Below are 16,282 nucleotides of genomic sequence, written 5' to 3' on the forward strand. Positions count from 1 at the left end.
TTTCAGCAGACCACCAAAGGACTCAATGGCTCGAAAATGGCTAAGCCTCCTTCCTACCTTGGAGAATAGGCAGATTGCGACTACACAGATGGGAGAGAAGTAACCATCCCACAGAGATGACCAGCATAAGCAAAGATACGGGTGGGGACGAATACGAGATGTGAGGCAGGATGGAACGTTCCTTCCCTCCCAGACTTGAGGAGACGGTCTCCTTGGCAAGGTTAAGTCAAAAGACAGAGGCTTTGTTAGCATAATAATGTATCAGAGAAGTGAGAGAATAACTGATTTGTCTTAGACATGCTCTAAGAATTTGGAGAACTTAAATTCTTAAGGATCTGACAGCGTCCCTACAGGGTGGAACCAGGACTCAGAGGAGAGAGCTGAACCACTTCCCCTGCCATGCACATCTCTAGTCAAGTTGATGCCAAGGAGAAGCCACCCGCCTGCCCCTCAGGGACAGGTCCTCTGCACGGTAATAAGGCCACACCCCGCTGTGGCTCTGTCTGGGGGCACTGGGAGCTGACTCCTTGGGACAAAGGATGCTTTGCACCATTCTTGCACTCCGAGAGAATATGTAACTGGCTAACACGAAGACTCTCTTTCAGAAAAATGCGACTGTGACAGCGCGCCCTCCCAGATGTTACAGGCATAACAGAGGAGTGACCACATGTTTGGGGACAGCGTCAAGGCCACCCTGATTAGATCAGAGGGATGGCTCAAGAAGTTAAGCTGAAAGGGGGACGGTGGCAGGGAAAAATGAAGGAGAGGGGAGCAAAGAATGACTCTAGGATTTTAAGAGCCTCTGACAAGGACAGGGAAGTTAGAAGACAGACGGGGCTTTGGAACAGATGGTAGGGTCTGTCTTAGGGTGAGGCAACGTCAAGGCATCTCAGGGAAAATGTCCCAGAGTCCACGGGGCTTCAAGAGTAGGACTCCAGGGAGAGCCTGGAAGGGAATGGGGAGAGAGCTGAGAGAATGATCCACAGAGAGTTGATGACTGAAGACCCCAAGAATAAAGGCAAGACAAGAAGGGACTGGACCTTAGGGAATGGCCACTGAATCAAGAGTGAAGACAAAGAAGTTAAAAAAAAAAAAAAACAAGAAAATAGGGAGACTCCTGTGTCCCAAAGCCAAGGTAGGAGAATATTTCAAGAAGGGGGTTAAATGTGGCCTAAAGCAGCCTAAGGAAGGTCTCTGGATGTGGCGGGAGGGTGGGGGGGCCGTGCGGGCTCACTTCCCAGCAAGCAGTTCCCACAGAGCGGGGTGGGAGCCCCCGGGGGGTGAGTGGGTGGAGCAGCAGGGGAGGCAGGAGACGTTGGGGCCAATGAAGGGGAGACAGGGAAGCTGGGCCTCCGCAGGGCAACAGCATCGAATTAAGTTTCTTTTTTTCAAGATGATCCAGATTTTCATTACAGCAAGAAGAAAACTGCAAAGCTGGGGTATTTAAAGGTCATGTGAAAATCATGGAAACCTCAAGTTGAATCTGTTCCCACCTAAATAATTTTTGTTTAGACACCAGGCAAAGCCACTGAAACCAAGTCAGCACAGCTCCCAAAATGGAATGACTCAGACATCCCCGAAAATGTGTAGATGCTCTGAACCACTCTGCTAATATATGGTCTGCCCACACAGAGCCAGTGTCCCAGGCGTGCGACCCAGAGGCCAGAGCTTCACGAAGATTCTGCAAGGACAGGAGTTCAGAAAGTGGGGTCAAAGGAAGAGCTGGCGTTACCGAATATTCTGCAGCTTAGTACAACATTCACCATTTAACCAGCACCTACTGTGTGCTAGTCATTTTACCCAGATTTTCCTCAACAAGACAACCAAGTATTTTTTCTCTGTTCTTCTCCCCACTGTCCAGACGAGGAAACCGAGGTTCAGGGAGGTGAAGTAACTTGCCTCGAACGCACAGCTAGTGATTGGAGGTAGTGCTGGGACCCATGTGTGTCTGTCGCGAGATCCCAACCTGTTTCATCCAGCCTATAACCTCAACCAACCCCACCCCACCCCCAAAAATGGGGAAAAAAGTGTCATCATCACCTGCGACAGCCAATGAAAGACAATCTCCCTTAATATCAGCATGCCTTTCCCAGTTCAACCTCTTCAAAAGTGTTTTATTTAATTCTCAGAATTTAACCAATTTTTTTTAGGGAATTCATCCACTTATCCTCCCAGAACCCTTGCTGAGCCCTAGTGCGTGGCAGGGCTGGGGACACAAGCCCCATGGCTCAAGCAGCTCCCAGAAGGAAGAGGTCAAGATGCCTGGGTGGTCAGGGAAGTCCCCAGAGAGAAAGAATATGAGCCAAATCTATTTTCATTTCTGTTTTTGTTTTAATCGAAGTATTACTTGTAAATCTTTTGAAAAGTCCAATAGTGCTAAAAGGCTTACAGTCGAAAATAGCAGTCTCTTGCTCTCTATCCCCCACCCTATCTTCCTCACCTTGTTCTTCTGTTGTTGACTATTTTAATATAATATGTACTATTATAATATACTATTACTCCCTGTTTCTAATAACACGTGTATTCAATCTCTTTAGTCATCGTCTTAAACCTGGATAAGCATCTTAGTGTGGTAGACAGATTTTTCTTCCATTCCCTCTTTCCTTGACCACATCCTCCCAAAATACTTGTATCTCAATTTTTGAAAATTCTTATTCAACATCTTCACTATTATGACCATGTAAATAGGTTTTCTTCCTGGGCCAAGTAGTAAACTATGATCCTATTTCCTTTCTTTTTTGTTTTTCCTGCTAATAATTACCTCGTTTTTCATCAACTTAGGTTTATTTTTTTTAGAAACAATTGACTAAATCTTTCCATGCCCTCGATATAATTTTCCGCATGACCAAACCTGTCGGATAATTTGTCAGTCTCATTTATTTTCCTGGCGACAAACTCCCTCCCCGCCTAGAACCTTCTGAGTTCCTGCTGATCGGGTCTGGCTGCTCCTGGGTCAAGGCACACTGTCCTCCTGATGGTCCCTCAGCCGTTACCCGAGGAATTCCCTGCCCTCCTCCCTCCTGTGCCAGAGTCCCTATTCCTGGATCCCATGTCTTCTTTCTTCGCTCCCTGGTTTTAACTGAGCGCATCCTTCAGTAGTTTCGTAAGAAAAGGTACATGGGAGGGCAAATTATTTTAAGACATTAGGTGAAAAGACATTTTTCAGTGAGAATTTTCAGAGGCATTGGTCCCATTTTCCTCAAACTTCTAATGTTTCTGTTGCGGAGCTTGACTCCATTGTGATCCCCAGTCCTTTGTGTGCAGGACTGGGACCAGGGGGAGTGACGCACTGGCAAAATTTAAGGGAGCACCAGAAAATTCAGTGATCAAAATATATATTTAATGCATATATTTAAAAATCAAAATTAATGCCCAAAATCATGATGAACAAAATATCAACCTTAAATAAAGACAGGAACCTCACAAGAATTACCCTAATCCCAGCCCTGTCAGGTCTTGTCTTTATTTTAAATTTTGCTATTTTGTTCATCATGGAGTTTTTGCCTTACTTTTGATTTCTTTTTAAATAGTGCATCGATTTTTTTTTTATCTTGATCCTGAGTTTTTGTTGCCCCTTGAATTTTGCGCACAAGGCCTCAATTGCTGCCTCCTGATCCCAGCCCTTCCCCAGGAACTTTGAAGAACTGCTCTATCCCTGAGTCTGAAATAGGATGACGAGCTTGGATATGGGCATTTTTTTCCTTCCTTGAGTTGGATGCTCAGTGGACTTCACCGTCCAGAAATCACATCCTTCAATTCTGGGAAGTTTTCTTGCACTATTTCTTTGACAATTTCATTCCCTCCTTCCTCTCTTTCTCAAACTCCTGTTCACGGAGTGTTCGAGCTCCTGGATGGATCCCCTGCTTTCTCATGTTCTCTCTCCTGTTTCTCCTCCAGCCCAGCAATTTGTCTCTCTCTGCATCTTTCCAGAGAAAGTTCCTCCACTTCAACTTCCAACTCTTGATATCCTTTTTTAATGTTTGCTGTCAGAGTTTTTACTTCCGAGAGTTCTGTCTTGTTCTCTCATTATTCCTTTTTTATTCCACTTGGTTATTTTTCCACAGATGCAACATGCTCTTTGATCTCCCTAAGGATATCAATTATGGTTTCTTTGACCTTACCTCCTGCCCACTGCATAATCCCCATTTCCTCTTGGTTCATATTTTCCTCAGGGAAAAATGAGAGAAAGCTTCCCTCGGACGTCAGTGATCCTTGGCTGTGTGTTCACATGTAAGAGCAGGCCACCAACAGGCCGGGTGGATGCTGTAAGTGCCTGAGATTGACGTGTCGATTGGATGAGCATCACTCTACAACAGTCGGTTGTTCCTGCCAACTTGTCTGCTACCGACTCCTAAACGTAAGCTCCTATAGGTCATTTCTTTGGGGCTATTTAGTTCCTCCAGAGAAAATATCCCCTATCTCCAAGTGGGGTAGGGGGTGGGGCACAGATATAAGCCTGCCTCTGGTGCCCTGGAGTTGGGTGGGAGAAGGGGTCTGGGGGTCTCTCTGCTTCCCTGCAGACTCAACCCCCCTGCTTTTATCAGGGCGCCTCACTCCTCCCTTATCTACATCTGGCCTCCCTGAGACCAGGCCTCTGGGCTCTCACGAGAGTAAGAGGGACAGTCACCAGGCTGCACCGGATGGAGTGAGGTCTGGGAGGTCTACTTGCTCCTTATACAGACTTTCAAACCACCTCCCTATTGTCAGCCCCCCTCTCTCTGCCACTTCCTGTGGCACTTGGTGCCTCCAACCCCTGCCCCTCCTGGGGTTACTGTGGAGGAAGTCAGCTTGCTTCTCTCCGAGCCATTCCCACCCTTAAGCAAGGTTGATCGTCCTCCTCTCCACTAAGTCATTTATCCCTGCTCTAGTGGCTTTCCCTCCACTTACTGAGACTGGGGAGTACAGTCATCAAAGACAAAATTCAGGCTTCTGTTGCTGTTCTCCTGGTGGTTTCTGCACAGTTTTCAGGAGGAGAATGGAGTGGACACATCTTTCTTCTACCGTCTTGGAAAGTCTTGAGCTCAGTCTCCAAGGCTTGGATAGGAGCTGCCCAGGCAGAGGAGGCGCAGAAAGGTGTCCTGGCAGAGGGAGTGGTGTGCTAACAGGCAGGAGAATGGAAAAGAATGCCTACAGTTGTGCGTGGCTGGAAGCACCCGAGGAGATGTTGGACCCAAGGCTGAGGAAGTGGATCGTGAAGGGCCTTGCGTGTGCCAAGAAGTTTGTCCTTGATCCTGGAGCAAATGGGGAGCATGAGGGAGAGGAGTCATGTGACCACATCTGCCACTCGGGGAGCAGCACGGCAGATGCTGAAAGAGCTGGGGGCAGACATGCCTGGGGGGAGAGAAAACCACTGGGGGAGATGACAATGGTTCTGCGTGAGAAATAGCAAGGAGGGGAGCTCAAGTAATGGCGGTCACCATGTTGGGGGAATAAACAGGAAAACTATCCAAAGATGAAATCAACAGGATTTGTGACCAATAGGAACGGGGCACGAGGCCAGAGGGCAGAGACTAGTTTGAATCCAAGTTTCTGATTCGGGCAACAGAGCAGGTGGCAAGACTGTTCCCAGAGATGGGGAAATGCTGGAGAAGCAGCAGGTGCGGGAAACGATATTGGCATTTACATTACGTCCCTCCAAAGCCCAGTGTCTGGGAAGCCACCGTGGTACTATATAGTTGCAATCAACAGCCACATAGCAATTTGGGTCCTGCTCTTTCCTCTTAGCAGTATTTTCCAAGTGTCAACGGAATCCTCAAATGTCTGTCTTGAATTTGGCCACAGAGTTTTCTATCATGGTGATCAATGCACAGCGTTTCACCTCCTCAGGCCTCTATTCCAGACCTTCTGAAGAGGACTGCGAGGAACTCCACGGTGCTCTTGGCAGGGCCTGTGAGTGGCCTCCACAGCCCAGCCTTCCTGCTTCCTCCAAGGATGAGGACCCCAGAGGGCCGGGTCAGTGGTATCCACTCCATCTTCTCTGCCACCTAGAATGGGAGTAGTGAGGAAGTGTGCTCGGCCACACAGCCCATGTAGTTTGCTGACCCCCAAGCCACCCCTGAACCTCATCCTCTGGTCACCAGGCAACTGTGACCCTACAGGCTTGGAGGGAGCATGGCCCTCCCTCTTCCTTCACCTGGGTCCCCTCCCCTTCGCAGCAGCCATGCTGCTTTCTGCTGCCACCTCTCCCCAGGAGTGGCCCCTCAGACCTCCTCTCAAGAGGATGTAAGGTGCATGGGCCAAGTGACATCAGGGTGGCCCCAGACCTGAGGACAGCAGCACCCCCACAGAGGAGCTGGAGGCCCCGTGGAGGGGTTGGGGGAAGAGGAGTGGACCAATGGTTGTTATGGCAACCAGGGCTCCCAAGATGGAGGGAAGGGAAAAGGTGGCCCTGCGCAAGTGTTGCCATGGCAACCCAGATCCTTGAGGCCAGCTTTGAAGACAAAAACCCCACACTCCCCACTCACAGAGAAGTGCCCAAGATGCCTCAGGACCCTTCGCAGTCTGCAGAGCCTATGGAATGGGTCAAGGTCTCCTAGGCCCGCAGGTGACTTCACAGACATGTTAGGGACAGAAAGCTTCCCCTTCTCTTTGGGAAGAGGGCAGGGCTTGGCAACCCATGGCTTCACTCAAGAAGCATTTACTAGACCTACTGTGTGCCGGGGACACTGTGATAAATAGGACCCAGGCCTTGTTCTCCAATGAGGGAGGCAGACATTTAAGCATCCGGGCGAGACAGTTGCTGGGAGAGGTAAATAATCCAACCTTTTCTGAAGATGGTGGGTCGTAGCCACTAAGTTTTAAGCGCACGTGCTCTGTGATCCAGCAGTCTCATTTCTAAGAGTCTGCCTACAGAAATAGTGGCACCTGAAGGTGGTCATTGCAGTGTTATTTACAGCAATAAAGAGTGGGAAATCGCCTAAGTGTCCCACACTGGGGGCTAATTAAGGAGATTTGGGTACATCCGTATATGTTCAATGTACCTACGAATCTGAGTGGAATAACACGAGAAATTGTTAGCAGTGGTCCCCAGGAGCAGTGGGATTGACCAATAGGATCAGAGAGGGAGTAGATGTCACTCTTCCTTCTGAACGGTTAAGCTATGTTACAAGAGCACGAATTATTTTTATAATTCAAGGAAAACGCTAGATGTTTGGGATCATGCAGGATGGTTGGTGCTACAATGAGATTGATGGAGATGAAACGTGTGTACACGGCTGGTTCTAGTACGGTGCAAACAACCACATCAGAGAGGCGTTTACAGCAGGAACGCCAGGAAGGGAGGAAGAGAAGGTGGGGGAAGAGGGAAGTCTCGCAGGTTGCATAACATCCCATCAGAAGGAGGAGGAAGAAAGGCATTTTAGGCAAAGGGACAGCAGGAGGAAAGGCTGGGCGTGTTAGGCAATTCAAGTGGTCTCTGTGCAGAGGGGGCAGAGACGGGGGGGGCCACAGACTGTCCCCAGGGGCAGCAGGAAGCCATCCCAAGTTTGGAAGCAGGAGAGGGATGGGAGGAGAGCAGAAGCCACAAAGATATCCGTGGCTCAGCATGGCGGGCAGACTCAGGGGAGAGGTACAGAGGCAAGGAGACGCCGTAGGAGGCTGCGGGAGTCCCCGGGGAGAGATGAGGAGGACCCACGGTGGGCAGACGGGCCGACAGGAATTAGAGCGAGTCTCTCATAAGTGGGACAGGTAGCGGCCCACGATGTTCACGCATCCACAGCCTCACCTTCCATCAGAGCCAGACGGGACTCCGTGACTCACCGCTGGGGGCCCTGAGGCCCAGACAGGAAAAGTGGGGGTGCCAGGCCCTGGCTTTACGACTTTGAGTTTTCTCTGGGCCTCTGGGAGCAGGTGGCTCAGTCCTTCTAGGACCTGGCCTTTTTTAGCTTCTAACTCAGACAAGCCCCCGCCAGGGGGGATGGGCAAAGGAGGGGGCTGCTGCCCGAGCAGGAAGACGACAACCACCTTTGATGTTTTGGCTGCAGAGATCCAGGCCTCCTTCCAGGGAGCTTTCCAGACGACAGCCTCCGGCCTGCTGGCCTGCCTGCAGGGAGCATGGGCTGTCCTGGGGCACCGGGCAGGGCTCTGGTGGCAGGCATGGGGCCCCAACAGCTGGTCCAGGAAGTGCCTCGGTCAACTGCCTCTCTGGTGCCCTGCCCTATGCCAGGGGACAGCCATCACGGGGGCCCAGACAGAGCACTGCTCTCAGGAGTCAAGTCCTGGAATCTAGTGCCTTGCTGCCCTGCCACTCGGGAAGCTGGCCTTGAGCTTGCACTGTGACAAGCCCATGTATGAAGGCTGATGAGGCCACACAGCTCACACCGAGAAACGCTGCGTAAACACGCCCTCGTCCTGGGGGAGCATCGTCCCCAAGCTGCCAATGTGTCTACACTTATCAGCTTAGTTCAAAGAAGAAACAAGTCTGATCATTGTCACCCTGCAATGTGTACAAGCCTGCGGTTCGCAATGTACTTCTGCACACGATGTCCTCGCATCTGACTTAAAAAGTAAATTCACACCCAGGGCAGGTGCAGCTAGGCAACTTCACAGGTGCCGGAAACAGCTTCTGAGAGATTCAGATTCAACCCACATAGACTGAGTGTCTATTCATGCCAGCCCTGGACAGCAGCATCAGCAGCTGCTAGACTGGAGCAAGACCTGTTCACCCTGGTCCAAAATGTTCCGCATGAAGAAAGGGTTACCCATCAAACCAGTCTGGGAAACACTCCAAACTCTGGCCCCTTTTGAAGAATCGCAATGCCTCTGAAAATAGCAAAGGCTCTGATAAGTCCTGCAGCAATTCTATTTAACAAGTTTCCTGAACATGGCCTCTTTTACAGAAAACTTATGAACAGTCTGCACAACTTGGGTTCCGAGAAACACATTCTGACAAATAGTAATCTGCCCGAGAGAAACAGCCTAAAGGTGGGGTTTCGGATGCTTGAATGAAGGATGCACCCTCGGGCAGACTCCCTCAGTCCCTCAGATGACAAGAGGAGCATTTGCTTCTCGGGACCTCCGGAAAGAGAGCGCAGGGGAGGCCCAGGTCTGCAGGACCCCTGGCTGTGGCCAGGCTGGCAAGCAGACGCCCAAACCTTGGCTGGGCAGAGCGTGTGTGCAGCTCTGGGACCGTCGTTTTTGGGGGGCGCCAGGGTCAGGCAGCTGGAACAGCCAGGACACAGATGTTCCAGCCACTCTCGGATCCCGGCCTGCACGCCTGCCTTCCCTAATTCCAATATTTGGCTGCCGCTCTCACCTAATTCATATTCCAATGTCAACACTGCATAATCTTCCCCAAACACCAACAGCCCCGGAGCTGGGAAAGGGGAGGGGACGGCTGATGCGCGGGGGCGGGGAGACCAAGGGGAGGGGAGAGGAGGGAGCAGGAAGCAGGAAACCCCCAGGAGCCCCCAGCAGGCAGGCAGCACTCCATCGGACCCCCCGCTGGGCCAGCAGAACCCACGAGCCTCTTGGAGAGACAAGGCTGCGGCCCCAGAGGCACCCAGCATCCACGCTGTACAGTCAGGGGCATGAGTTGTGCCCCAAGCTGAGGCCTCTTGTGCTCAGAGAAGGAGCAGCAGAGCCCGCCCTGCAATCAGGCTGGGCTGTCTGGGAGGGCGGGTCTTGCGGGAGATGCGGGAAAGAGAGCCCACCCCAGACAGGACACTAGGGTCTGGCTGCAGCTCTGCCTCACACTGGCTGAATGGCCGTAGGCAAGTCACTCAACCTCCGGCTTCATTCCATGTATAAAATGAGCAGGTTGCCTGTCTCTGAGACCCACAGGCTCTGACATCTGCAGAGGAGGCAGGAGAGCACTGGGAAAAGCTGCATGGGCCCCGGCGCAAAGTCGACTGTCCTGCCTTGCAACCTCCCTGGACCCCAGCATCCTCATCTGTAAGTGCGAGCAATGTGCATCTACACGTGGGGAGCTCATCAGGATTAAATGAGACACAGCGTGTCAAGCATGCATTTGCACCAAGCTGGGCTCTGAAGGGCCTGGAGCAGCTAGAGCAAGTCCTGCTCGCTATGCGCCTTCTCTGCCCAGACCCTCCCAGGCCTCATCTCGCGGGATCCTCGAGAGAGCTCTGAGCGAGAGACTGTTATTAACCCATTTTACGGAGGCAGAAACTGAGGGTCAGTAACTGGCCCACGTTCACAGCTGGACGTGGCACGCAGCCGGAAGGGAACTGACGTCTGTGATGCCAAGGCCCGGGCCTGTCCCAGCATCCCACGCCGCCTTTCTAAGCTCCAGGAATGGCTAAGGAGGAGACCCGGGGCCTGGGAGTAGCCCCACGGCCTGGCTGGCGGAGGGGGCCGGTCCAGGGGTGCAGCTACAGGATTCGAGATTGCAAGCCACCCCCTTGTAGGATCCGGTCTCCATCCTGACCAGCCTCCTCCCCCACCCCCACCCCCACCCCCACCCCCACCCCCAGATCCCGGCCCCACCCTACCCGCCCCTCCATCTCTGCCCACCACCACCTTCCCCGCGCCCTCCTTCCACACTCCGTTCCCAGGCAGCCGTCCTCCCTGGTTCTGACCACAAACTCCCTGGAATTCAGTGACCTCCACCCAGATTCTCCCCAGGGCCACATCCAGGCAGACTTCCGGAGGACAGCTGCTAATAAATATGTGTGAGATTTGCATGCGATTTGCATACACTTATAAGGACCTGGAAGGCAATTTTCAAGTGAAATATTATCGAGGCTGCTCCCCCTCCTTATCTCTCTACTTCTTCCTTTCCGTTGACCCCACCCCCAGGCACTGGCCTGCTTCCCCATTTCTGAATGTAATGTCTTAAAAAATAACAATTGCCATTTATGGACACCTACCACGTGTCTGCCGGGGCCCCTCACAGTGACCGCCAAAGGGACTAGAACTGGAGGGGATCTGAGGGGACCCAGGAAGAGCACCGCCTTCCCAGCAGGTGGAAACACGGGCTGCGTCTTTGAGACCTGGCTGGGAATTGGCACATTGTCTCTTCGACCCACATTCCATTGACCAGAGCGGGTGGGGTGTCTGAGGCCTTCATCCCCAGTGGAGAGGAAGATGCACCCCCAGCGAGCCCGGCAGGGGACGGAGGGAAGCAAGATTGTCACCAAATAATTTGATTGCAGCATTTCTTGCCTCCAAGAACTTGGCGCTGACTCACCGGCCTGGTTGGCGTCACTGCCCTTCCCTGAAGCGACCACGTGGCTGAGGAGTGGGAGTAGGGGGGCGGCTATGGGTCCCACCCAAACCTCACAGGCTGAGGCAGAGTTTGGGGGAGGGGGGTGCTGTTACCACAATAAGGGGCAATGGATCCTATGTAGGTAAAAAAAGGTGCATGCAAACCAGCGCTCCGTGCTCCTCAACCACAACACGCACGCGCATCAGCTGGGGATCCTGTTCCAAGGCAGGTTGCGATTCAGTAGGTCCAGGGTGGGGCCTGAGGTTCTAAAGGGTCCAGGTGATGCTGGTGAGGCCCAGCATCAATGATCTAGAATGAAACTGGGGGGCCGGCCCCGTGGCCGAGTGGTCAAGTTCACACGCTCCACTTCGGCAGCCCAGGGTTTCGCCAGTTGGGATCCTGGGCGCGGACATGGCACCACTCATCAAGCCACGCTGAGGCGGCATCCCACATGCCACAACTAGAAGGACCCACAACTAGAATATACAACTATGTACTGGGGGGCTTTGGGGAGAAGGAGGAAAAACAAAATCTTTAAAAAAAAAAAAACCAGAATGAAGCTGGGACAGTCTCTCGGCCTTCCTATGCCACATTCTCTTTTATAGGATAACACTTCCACCCCCCGTGCAGACTTCTCTTGGCAAAGACGACGGGCCCTCCAGGAGCGAGGGGACGTGATGTTTGTGCCATGTCTCACCCCCCGCCCTTGCCCCCGCGGCCCCCCAGCCCCCAGGCCCGCCGGAGACAGGACGCAGCCGCCGGTGCAGCGGCCCGTTCCTGCACAACGCGGCGTCACCCCAGACCCAGTTAGGGTCACCAGGCAGTCAGGCGCACCGCAGCGAGCTTACTGCCCAATCAACGCTCAGGCCCAGCCAGCCGCCTCCGAGAGTGGCGCAGGTACACGACTCGCCCACCCCACCCCCGGGAGGGGACAGGGCGCCCAGGATGGAGCGTCTCAGGGGGGATGTTCTTAGGAGACGAGCCCGAGGCTGGTGAGGGGACAGTGTGCAGCCGAAAGAGCTTGAGCCGGTGACCGCCAGGAGCCCTCAGCCGGGTCACTGCGCTCCAGCGGCTGGGCTTTAACTTCCGGGGCAGAGGTCCACCCCGCCTCTGCTGCTGGACAGCGGCAGGCACCGCCTGGTGTTACAGCCTCAGTTCCCTGTCTGTTAGGGAAGGGCATTCTTAACAACCCCTGCGAGGGTGTTGTGCAAACTGGATACGACAGTCTGCACGTGGCTTCGTAGTTCCTGCGCGGCGCTTTTTGCCGTCTCCCTGTCTGGGCCGCAGTGGTCCGCCTGTAAAATGGGGATAGTAAGTCCCGCCCTGCAGAAACTAGAAGGATCATCATGTAAGTCAAGCGAGATGCCACGTGTCCGGGGAGACTAGAGCATTTCGTTAAGATGCCCCGTGCCCGGCTTTCTGCTCCTCTCTCCAGGGCACAGCTGTGTTCCGGTCCCCAGGTCTCTGCGGCCCCACAACGGGCCGTGGGTGGTCAGCCCCGCTCAAGAGGTGTCATTCTGATGGTTTGGGTACATAAAATAGAGAAGAGGCATTTCTTGAGCCATGATCTGTGACATTCAAACGAGCCTCGAGTGACGACGCCAAAAGAGAAAAAATAGTCCAAGAAGGTGGTTGAAATAGTGCAGGTGAGACTCGAGAGGGGAGCGCGAGATCCCAGCGCAGGAGAACTCAGGCGGCGGTACCGACGCACGCCGGCGGGGCGGGGGGGGGGCTGCACGGAGAGTGGTTAGTGTCTGCGGGAAAGACGGGGGCTTCTCGGATAGTCCTGTGTGCCCCAGCTTCCAAAGCACGCATCCACGTGGATGCACGCACATGCCGAGACACACAGACAGACGCGCAGATACACACGGACGCGCATACGCATGCGCGCCCCCGGAAACGCGCACAAGCCGACACACACCGGCACCTGCAGTTCGCACCCACAAATAAGCACACACACAGGCATGCACAGAGATACGTGCACACACAGACAACACACGCATGCGCACGCAAACAAAGCGCACCCAGACTGACACAGACGCGCGCACGTTCGCTCAGCGATACCTTAGGATCCACCAGGCCCTGGAAGTTGGCGCTGACGATTTTCCCACGATCCTTTCCAGCTGAGCCTGTGATCCCACAAGCGTCCACAAGAGGGCGCGCAGGAGCCAGAATTCAGGAGGCCCTGGCGAGCGGGTACTGAGAAGTGATGGTCACAACGCGGAGGCCCAGAGAGGGAGCGGGCGCGCCCCAGCGCGCAGCCAGTGACCCCTGCCTGTCTCCCTGCGAGGATCAGGGTCAGGAATGGGGAGGTGCGGGAACTTGTCTTGTTACCCGCCTGGCTGGAGAGGAAGAGTCAACTAGGGAAGCGGAAGGTAAGTTCTGAGGTTTTGTCACACGCTGTCCCTAACCGATTGTGACCCTGAGTAAGTGCCTTGGCTTCTCGGACCCGCAGTTTTCTATGAGGAAGCTGCTCTCCCTCACCCACGCGTCTCCGGACCCTCGGGAGACCCGTAGCCACGCCTTCCTGCATCCACAGGCATCCAGATCTTTGGGTCTCTGCTGTTCCTCCCCATCCAGGGCGCATGCTGCCACCTCCCCAGACAGGCCTCCTCCGATGGCGCCCCACCCCATTACCATTTTATTTGCATCACCTTATTGCTTCTTGAAACTGCCTTGTCTATTAATGTGCTGCCATGTTCATTTTGTCTCCTCCAGGAGACGGTAAACCTCAGGAGAACAGGGACCTGGGTGTCCTGTTCCCCCAGCCTGGTACCGCTGCACCCAGAACGGTGCCTGGCACCCGCGGGCGACACTCAATGGGCTGAAGCGCCGGTGCGTGCTGCGTGCTGGTGCTGCCCTCTGGTGGCGCCGGGCCCCCATTGCACCTGGCTTTCTCCTGCTCAGCGGGGGGCCTTTTTTCTCCCACCCTCCCGTCGCCAGGGCCATCTCTGTGGGACCCTGGGGATGCAGATAAGCGGATCTTATCTCCAGGGTTCGTCGCAGCCGGATTCAGACGAGTGAGGGACCCTCTCTGGCACCTAGTATTTGAACAGTCAGCCTCAGAATTAATAAAGCTGAGTTTAGCGTATGCTGTGGACTGTGTCGGGAAAAGACACCTTCAGGGCAGAAATACGATGGTGCCTATATCTACAAAGTCTAACCGAGACAGCGAGACAAGCCAGTCCAACTGCCCCATTTTACAGACAAAGTCACTGAGGCCCGAGCCAGGACAGGAAGATAAAATTGCCTGCTTTAGAAAAACCTAGAGCGACTGTCACCCATTCCGCCACCCACCAATAACAGGGCAGTCACATTTGATGCAAAGCGTGTGCTCCTGAAGACCTTGCATAATTCAAAACGTGCATAATTCCAGACTAATTTTGCCACAGAAATGAATGCAAAGTCGAAAGGATGTGTTGCATAAATTCACCCCCATTGTGGGATATTTTGGCTTTAACGCTGCTCTTTATTTTCCCGGCATTCTCTCTAATATTTCACAGCGCCCTCTCTCCTAAATTAACAGCGCAGCGTTTCCTGCCGGGGGTCCGGCCTTCTTCATAACATTTTATTACATCTCTCTTCCTTCCCGACGTTATCAATTTTCAGGTGCGTTTTTCAACACCACCACTTAAAGGACACTTGGATGACATTGTTACCGGATACGGATAAAAGATTTAAAGTTATAATAACTGTGAATGTTGAGAAAGCGGCGCGATCATCTCCAAAATCCTCTGCAGAAATTAGAAATTCGGATGCATGCCAACAACAGTGCGTGCATATACAAGCCAGGTATTCCTAGTTAACGACCAAAGCGACGTGGCCACGTGGCAGGTTTCCAATCCCAGTTAACAACTCACTTAGCTCCTCCCACTAGGGAGCTGCAGTTCTTGACAGCTTTTTTAACTGAGGGGCTTTGCATTATTTTGAAGCTGACTGCATAAACATTTTTATGTGGCATTTTCCCAAAGCCACATAGGTAGTTGAATTTCTCCTAAACGGTGACCTCACCCCGGATGATCTCCCTTGCTATGTCCTTTACTCCAGAATGGTGGAAATGTGTGACCGCACCCAACAATCACAGCTATGGACTTCGGAAATTCCAGCCACCTGCCCCATATCCACGCAGGGGCCGGTGTGGAGGCAGCCTCGGCAGAGGCCCGCCCGCCCCGGAGGGCTGGCCCCACCCCTCCTCCAAGTCGACTCCTCTTGGGGAGTGGAGAAGGGGCTCCCCTCCGAGGAGTCCTCCTGTCTCCTCCTGCTCCCACTTCCCACGAGCACTGGGTGGAAGCTGTCTGCCACTCTGTTCCAGCTACCCCGCTCCTCAACATAGATCCATGCTGGGGGCAGGCGGGAGATGAGAGAAACTGGGTGTCAGTTTCAAGCATTCACAGGACCATCAGACTTTCCACGTTGCCGAGAAGAAGCTGTCAGTACAACTCCTGTGAGGTGTCTCCTTGGCCTTCCTCTGCCTGGAACTGCCTCCTGAAAGCTCCCGCAGAAGAGAAAGGGCCAGGCCCTAGGAAGGAGCACAAGAGGGCCACCAGCACAGGCTCTGACCCCCCCTGCTGGGATTCCGGGCCTGCTTCCACCTCCAGTGACCTCGAGCAAGCCCCTACCCAAGACACCGCCCCTCGCTGGGCCTCCGTTTCCACCTCTGTAGGGTGGGGACATTAATAACCACCTGCTTCCCAGGGTCCCTGTGAGAATGAAATGCGCTCCCCCGGGTGACCGCGCCAAGCACCTGGTAATGAATGGGACACATGTTTGCTGACGGCCTGGGGTGTCTGCGGGCCAGGGTCAGCATCTGGGAAGTCCCACCCCTCAGAGAATTTGTGGTCCCACCTTAAAGAGTGACCCGGCCAGGAAGACTCTCCCACTAATTCAGATTCACCCGTGGGGATGCACGGGGAATCGCTCAGCGGAGGAGGGCCAGGGTCCCGGCTCTAGCTTTGCCCGAGTGTCTGTCACTCTCCTTCCACCTCTGGGCCGCCTCTAAGACTTGAGGAGCTTGGACAGGAGCCTGGGGGCCTCTTCGACCCGGGTTATCCATTCAGACTTGCCCCTCCCAGCGGGCCGCCCCCTCCCTGGGCAGCCAGCGAATCTGCAAGTTTGCCC

The 16,282-nt window shown here is 53.7% G+C and overlaps 1 long non-coding RNA gene across 1 annotated transcript in view; it reads right to left on the reverse strand.

The window, feature by feature from the left end:
- LOC106843982 (uncharacterized) overlaps positions 1-13,366 on the reverse strand; it is a 79,530-nt gene extending 66,164 nt beyond the window's left edge. Inside the window, exon 1 of the long non-coding RNA XR_011495060.1 lies at positions 13,229-13,366. This is a non-coding gene — a long non-coding RNA (uncharacterized lncRNA). The remainder of the gene's footprint in view (positions 1-13,228) is intronic.
- Between the last annotated feature and the right edge of the window lie 2,916 nt (positions 13,367-16,282).

Source organism: Equus asinus, chromosome 17, assembly GCF_041296235.1.
Source record: "Equus asinus isolate D_3611 breed Donkey chromosome 17, EquAss-T2T_v2, whole genome shotgun sequence".
Classification (NCBI taxonomy): domain Eukaryota; kingdom Metazoa; phylum Chordata; class Mammalia; order Perissodactyla; family Equidae; genus Equus; species Equus asinus.